This window comes from Oncorhynchus masou, chromosome 7 (assembly GCF_036934945.1).
Source record: "Oncorhynchus masou masou isolate Uvic2021 chromosome 7, UVic_Omas_1.1, whole genome shotgun sequence".
NCBI classification, from domain to species: Eukaryota; Metazoa; Chordata; class Actinopteri; order Salmoniformes; family Salmonidae; genus Oncorhynchus; species Oncorhynchus masou.
Genome location: NC_088218.1, coordinates 24858668 through 24866899, shown reverse-complemented (window position 1 = coordinate 24866899; position 8232 = coordinate 24858668).

The window sequence follows — 8232 nt, the reverse complement described above, 5'->3', positions numbered from 1 at the left end:
GAAGATGGGGCCTCAGAGTCTGATGTTCAAGAGGTGGACATTGAGGAGGTCCAGAGAGAAGACAAGGAAGCCTGAGAGGAATATAACCAAAGCTTTAGTTTCTAGACTATCATTTTACAGATGCATGTTGAAACCGCTTTTGGGTGATGCAATGGATCATTGGGATCGTTCAATATTCCTTTTCTTTTGTGGTTCTGTGAACTCATCCCATGTGAAGTGTCAACTCATTTAATTAAAGTTCAATTCGTTACTAAATGTTTAACTAAAATGTTTATTTGTATTTTTCTTTATATATTTGCAATTATATAAGGTAAAAGGTTTATGTGTCTGTCTCCATATGATATGGTCAATATTTCCAAAGCAAAACAACACCTACATTTAAATTGTATTAATATCAATTCCCATATAATCCCATTAATTCCCACGGGAAGTTTCCACAAATATTCCCCAAAATGTGCAAACCTACTCAGTTCATCCTTTATTTGAGATTTAAAGGCCTAATATTTGACAATGCCTCGAGCCTGTCCTTCCAATGACACAAAATGACGGAACAGTTTCACCCACTGTCATGGCACGGACCACTAAACATGTTGCACCGGACTGCACGTATCCCCTGAATGACTGTATACAGTACACTTCGAGCTCACCTGACACATCGTCAAGACACAGGGAAGTGATTTGGATTAACATCATGGTGGTGGAAAATTACTGGCAGACATTCCCCTCCCCCGGAGTTGTGAATGAACATTTACATAGGCAGAGCCCCACGTGGACTCTTAGAATAAAGAGGTGGAGAAGTGGAAATCTGTCAGGAAGGTAAGAAGTAAAACATAACAAACCAGCCTGCATGTCTTGTCAGAATCCAATGTTTGTTCTACCCTCTTCCACCTCTCTCTCGTTCGCTCTCTTTCTTTGCCACTTTCTGTTGCTCCCTCTCCCTTTTCTCCCTCTCCCCCTATCTCTCTCTCTCTCTCTCCTCCATTCTCGCTCTCTCTTTTTCCTCGGTCTTTCTTTCTCTCCCTTATCAAATATTTGCACCTCTTTCGCCCTCTTCTGCTCGGTGTAACTAACGTCTTTGAAGTGAGCACACTGACACTGAAAAACCTGTTGGAGCAGATTACAGAATTCCCCAGTGGAGTGTGATAGCTGTTTCCCGACATATCGTTAATCTGTGTAATCACAGTCATAATTCATGGGGTAATGTACTTCTGTGGAAATAACACAGTATGGGCTTGTTGGGCAAAGATAATAGTTTATATATCACTACCACGCTTGTGTAAATGTATTGCGGTTCCCTGGTCTTGTTGCAGTACCATATCTCTTTTAAAAAGCAGAAATGTGAATTTTGGCTACCAATGACATTTTGAACTAGAACTGAAAACAACATTTCCCCTTTGCAAGAGTTGTGCAAAACCAACTTGAGGCAAACTTGAAGTAGAGAAAATAACTCCAGCAGCTACAATATGTGCAATGTAAGAAGTGACAGACAGATACTTAGAATGTCTGTTCGGCCAGAGAGAAACGTTTGCTTTGGCTCTGGCCATCGCTTCCTCAGCAGAATCACTCTGGACACCTGGTCATGTCCGCTCTCCGCTCTTCTCTTCCTGTCTTCCGCAAACCCGCCCTCCTCAGTTTAATGTTCCCTTCAGACCAAGTCAGAGTCGTACTGTGCTGTGCTGTAGTGTCGTGGGGTGGGTTTTATTGGCGCTGCAGTGAGCGAGGCACACAGGAAGAGATAGGGCTCTCTTTCCTCTTGGCAGCTGTGGGTCCCCAGGGGAGGCATGCTTGCGTGAGAGCAGGGCCCGGGATCTGTCAGTGGAGCAGGGGCTGGGGAGGGGGGGCGAGGAGGTGGGTGGGGTCTCTCAATCAGTTCTCTCTCTCTCTCTGCCTCTCAAGGTCTCCTGTGTTAGTGCTGGGGAGACACACAGACGAGGTGCCCTTGTCTGTCAGCGAACCTCAAGAACACACACGTGAATGCACACACACACACACACACACACACACAGCGCAGCACAGGGTGTTGATGTCAGAAATCCAGGAGGCCCTTTTCAGCAGGGGTACTTGGTGTTGCTGGGATGTGGCGGCAGGGAGGGTGGAGGAGGAGGGGTGTGTGTTCATTTCCAGGGCTCCCTTCTTCTTCGTCTTCTTCTTCTTCAGTTTCCTCACGGACAGGTCCTGTTGGCTCTCACTGGAGGATGAGGGTTAGTGTACACCCCCCCCCAAAGGAAAACACACACCTAGAGGGAGAGACTGAGAGGGGGAGGGCGAGGGAGAGGGAGAGAGATATTACAGTCCTTATTTTAGCTGGCGCGTCATCGCTCTGCTTGACGCATTGAGCACCACCGCCACCACCTTATCAAATGACAGGGGTCTGGAAGGACAGATCCAGTGGCAGAGAATGAGGCAGGAGTGTCCATGGGCCTGGTTGCCTGGCCTTGATGTTGAGACAAACTTTCGCCAGCGTTTTATCACTCAGTTACTTTAGCCCCTGTTGATTGGTGCAGGCATCCCCTGGCTGTGGTTACGGGATGATATGGGGACCCAAATGATTACTCAGGACACCTCCTATAACGAGACCATTACATTACCCAGATGCATATCAGATTTATTGCTACGTTTCAAATGGCACCCTATTCCCTACGTAGTGCACTGCATGGTGTCATTTGGGACACTGCTCAGAGATGTGTTTTAGTTTATTGGAGATGATGAATCCTTTTCTTTGTCTTTTGATATGAAGATTAAACAGGCACATTTAACCCTTTACACTCGTGGGAACTGGCCTATATGGATAGGGTTAAAATGAAACGTTTCTTACAAAAGAAATATGCATAAGCGCGGTAGCAATTATAAGGGACGAGATTGAAGGTTATGGGGAAATTATTATATTGTGTTTTGTGATATGGAATGTGATGTTCACATTTGGACTGGTGTTTAGGTTCGCTTGTATGACATCAAAGCGGTATTTCTTGTGATCCTCGACGTCTCCTCTTTTAAAATACGCCGAGTCCTCTTAATTTACCGCATTTCCCCTCACTCAGACAGCAAAACATCAGCAAAAGTTGCCCAATTAGCAGGAGGGATGGCGGCAGCTCCCTGTCGCGTGCAGTGCTCAGAGTTCAGAGTGGCTGTCAGTCAAAAACCCATACAGCGCTGTGACGCGCAGAGCTGTGACGTCATGTACAGAATGTTACTGTACATTCACGCGCTCCAATTTAGGCGCTCATCAGTGTCCAAATCGGCCATTTTCAACCCATATTCGGGTAAGAGTGTAAAGGGCTACGACAAGCTGGACGAGAATGAGTGGGTCGGGCAGAGAACATGTATTTACACGTAAGCAGCCAGAGCCAGGCCTCGGTAGGCCTGCAGACATGGCATTAGTGTGTGTGTGTTTCTGCATAACCACTCAAGGTTAACCATTAACCTTGGCTAAACCAAAACCAAAAACCCAAACCTTGAACCCTAACCAACAACCATAACCTCATCTCAACTTCTCTCTCACCCCAGTGGTGAACACCAATCGTCTGTGGTCCCGTGTAGTTCAGTTAGTGGAGCACGGCGCTTGTGACTACCGGGGTTGTGGGATCAATTCCCGCGGGGGAGCAGTATGAAAAGAATATGAAAAAGCATCTGTTGAAATGACAAGACTGTCTATGAAGGCTCATGACTATTGGGCTATAGTGACTCAATAATGTACACGTCTTCATTTCCTGCCTTGATTAAGACTTCCTACATACAGGATATTTGATTCTCTCTAACTGCTATGATCTTTTGAGCAAAGACGTATGCTGTGAACGTGAGCTGTGGGCAATCTGACAAACACACACACACACACACTCCATGCAGGTGCCTTACAGTACAGTTAAGTCGACCCTATCCTACTGTAACCAGACAGGACAGGCTTCGTTCCACTGTGTAGCAATTATACAAACCCTCCATTTTTATTTATTTATTTGCCTGCGGCGGGCCGGCGGGCGGGCACGGAGAAGGGCTAGTGCGAGCAGTTCTCCAACATGTCTATGCGGGGAAGGCGCAGGCCCCGCTTTCAAGTACCGCCCCAAGTATGTAAACAGGATACCCTGCGCCGCCGGAGAAGAAAGGCAAGGCATGGAATCATTCAAAGTTAAAAGACAAAACTGGGGCCTAGAAAAAAGCAGCATCTCCTTCTCTACCTCCTCTCCTCCCTCATTCTTTTTTTCTGTATTACTATGAGATGAGGTATCAACCCCGGTGCTCCTCTTGCAACAGAGTGAAGCTAATTGCTGGTTTTAATTACGTTCTGTTTGCGCTCCCCTATGGGCCCTGGTCGAAAGTAGTGTACTATGTAGGGAATAGGGTGACATTGTGGATATGTTTCTGTCTCTTTTTTTTTTTTTACTACTAATTCATGCAGCAGCTGAGAGAGACGGAATCTTCTTGAATCAATAAAACGCACAGCTGTTCCACAATTGTGAGCCCGAGTAGAAACATATTTAGACTCGTGTTTATTTTTAGGGAGAGCAATTTAGAAATGCCAAATAAAACATTTTGGGAATGTGTCATGTGTTGCATTCCTGAAGCAACAGAAATAGATTGCGGAGTAGTCCTTGAATACATTTTACTGTAAGTCTAAATTGGTGTGAATGGTTGTTATATGCATATGACATGTTGTTAAACATACTGTATGCGTGTAATTCGTGGATTGGTTCGCATACTGTTTACTTGGTTTGCATACCTTTACTGTATGCCGAGCTTTGTGCTTACTCAACCTGTGCTTCTCGTAAAAATAGGTTTCCCTTTTGTGCAATGTGCAGCACTTCCTGGTGAAATGAAGCTGGTGTGGTTCTCTCTACCCGTGCTGTTGAACACGGTCAATCAGTCACCTCCATAATGCATGGTTTGTTTTCTCTCCAGTCACTTACTGTATGCAAAACTCAGAGCAAAAACAAACAGATCATTGACACAAAGGCGCCGGTCGATATGGGTCAGGTGCTGGACTGCCGGAGAGTAGGGTTACTGTGCGCTCTCTCTCTCTCTCTCTCTCTCTCTCTCTCTCTCTCTCTCTCTCTCTCTCTCTCTCTCTCTCTCTCTCTCAATTCTATTCATGGGGCTTTATTGGCTTGGGAGACATACGTTTACATTGCCAAGTGAAATAAACAATCAGAAATGAAGAGAGCGAGGGAAGGAGGATGGAGGCAGGGGAAGTGGTCAGGGGGAGTCAGGATCCTTTTCTCTGGCTGTGTTGTGAGTGTCGTCCCCCGACTCCCCCAACCGATCGGTTCCTTTATCTCTGACTCTGGCTACTTCCCAAGACCCTGCGTGCAAGGACAAATGTGTAGTCTGGCTCTAGTGGAACTAAATGTCTTCAGATTAAGATAATATCCCCACTGAATATCTGGAGCGTTTTATTTTCTACCACCCCCCCCCCCCCCCCCCGCGCGCCGCCTCTCGCTTCACCCTTCGTTCCTCTACTACTCTCTTTCAATCTTCCGTCTTTTCACCTCACCCCGCCTCAACCCTCTTCTCTCGTCACGTCTTTCTCACTTTCTCTCTCTTTCTCTCTCCCCCTCGGAGCAAAAACAAACATGACTCTTTGGCACGGACTTGACTGTGGAGGCAAGGCTGTGTCCGAGTAATCTTCCACTTCCAGATGTGCGCTCACTGCTCTCCGGGGTTTTATTTCACTTTAAGATCTATGTGGTTTCCTCACTGTCTCGTCTCCTCTTATTTTATTTCCCCCTGTTTCATTTAAAGTGCTGAACGAATAGAAAGCCAGCAGCATCCCACTGCTTCTTTGCTTCTGAAGCTAAGCAGGGTTGGTCCCTGGATGGGAGACCAGATGCTGCTGGAAGTGGTGTTGGAAGGCCAATAGGAGGCACCCTTTCGTCTGGTCTATAAAAGAAAATATCCCACTACCCCAGGGCAGTGTTTGGAGACATTGCCCTGCATCGGGTGCTGTCTTCTGGATGGGATGTTAATTGGGTTGCGCTGACTCTCTGTGGTCACTAAAGATCCCATGGCACTTCTTGGAAGAGTAGGGGTGTTAACCTGGGCTAAATTCCATGTTCACCTAATCATCCTCCAGCTTACAATTGGCTCATTCTTCCTCTCCCCTGTAACTATTCCCCAGGTTGTTGCTGCAAATGAGAATGTGTCCTCAGTCAACTTACCTGGTATAATAAGGGTTTAAAAAAAAAGAAAACTCCTAGCTATTTCTTATTCTTGGAGACCATACAATCCCATCGAGTAGTCATGCGATCCACTGCCTTATGTGATGTCTGTCCAAGTGATTTAGACTTGCGCAAGTCATGTGTTACCACATGTATTTAGAACAGTGTAAGGAGGAAAGGCCATTGTGGTCTGACCAAAGACTCTAGTTAATGAGGTACATGTGTGTCCATGGAGACATGGGAGAGTTGCTGTGATCTATGTCTGTTTAACATAGCGGCCTGTGATGCATCATCCTTGATACGTAGCACAACATACAACTTTATTGTGCGTCGAAACGGAAACGGATACGTGCGGTCTGTTGTCATCATCAAACCATTGAGGCGGTTAGAGAAGAGAGTCACATTTGATGATATGAATTGAATATGTATGTTTCATGTATTTTTTCACATTTTCTTTATGTCCTTGGTGTTCTCCGTTGGTTCCATTCTCTGCAACAACAGGTACGCCTTTGTCAACGAATAACACACACAAACAGTCATAGGAGAGGAACGGGGGAAGTGGAGAAGAGGAGAGGAGAGGGAAGTGGAGGAGAGGAGAGGAGAGGAGGAGAGAGGAGAGGAGAGGAAGAGATTAGAGGAGAGGGGGAAGTGGAGGAGATTAGAGGAGAGGGGGAAGTGGAGGAGAGGAGAGGAGAGGAGAGGTGGAGGAGAGGAGAGGAGGGAGGGGGGGAGGGGGAGAGAGGAGAGGGGAGAGGGAGGGGAGGGGAGAGGGTGAGGTGAAGTGGAGGAGAGGAGAGGGGAAGTGGAGGAGAGGTGACAGTGAAGTTGAGGAGAGGAGAGCGAATGAGAGGAGAGGAGGGAGAGAGGGAGAGGAGAGGAGGGAGAGGGAGAGGAGAGGGAGAGGAGGGAGAGGAGAGGAGAGGAGAGGAGAGGAGAGGAGAGGAGAGGAGAGGAGGGAGAGGAGAGGCCAGTCATCCAGAAACGGAATAAACATCCCAGCAGCTGCTTCATTAGTCTATAGCCAACGATAATTTTCCATGGCTCCCTCCGCCACCATGGCAACCTGTTGTGTGGCACACACACCCCCCACACACAAACACACACACACACACACACACACACACACACACACACACACACACACACACACACACACACACACACACACACACACACACACACACACACACACACACACAGTGTAGTCACACACGTGGACACACATCCCCTCCAGTCATTGTGGCATGCAAAAGCAGTCGGCCACTCAGGTTATATCTCCATCTCTTCTTCTCTCTTTCTCTATCGTTCCCTTCATATTCCTCTCTGTCTCTCTCTTCCTCTCTCTCATCCTCTTCCTCTGCTTTCGATTGGATTCATCACGTCAAGGCATCACTTCCTATTTCCATGTTGTTGAACTCTGCTCCAAGAAGACAGGGGTGGGTGGATGGGAGGGTGATTAGGGCCTAGCTGCTAAATATGTAAATTGTAGATTACTATTTGCATATGTAGATTACTATTTGCATTCCCACACTGTATTTAAAACAGGCTGGATATGAATGTCTGGGAATCTGGAGCAAGAAGGCCTTATGAAGTCATGTGTTGGTAGAGCATGGCACTTGCAATGGTTGTGGGTTCGATTCCTGCCGGTGCCACTAATATGTAAAATGTAAGCATGCATGACTCTCAACCGGTTCGGTTTAAAGTGTCTGCTAAAAGGTGTACGTTATAGTTCTATGATGGTCTTTCGAAAGGAGAGGAATGAGAAGCCTATACTGTCAGATCTCCCCAAGGAGATGTGGGTGTGGAGTCAGGCGCAGGAGAAACAAGTTCCAAAGTAAAGGGTGTTTTATTTAACTGGCTCAAAAAAACAACAGGACACCGGACTACAGTAGTAGCCACGAAAACCCCCACTCAGACACAGTCCAGGGAAAACCACCTGTAGAACATGAGCTAACTAAACGAAACCCAGACTCACTGACAGTTGAAACGAAAACAATCCCGCACAAAACCCCAAAGGAAATGTCGAATTAAATACCCCCCCCCCTCCCTAATTAACCAAAATTAAACCAGGTGAGACACAAGACAG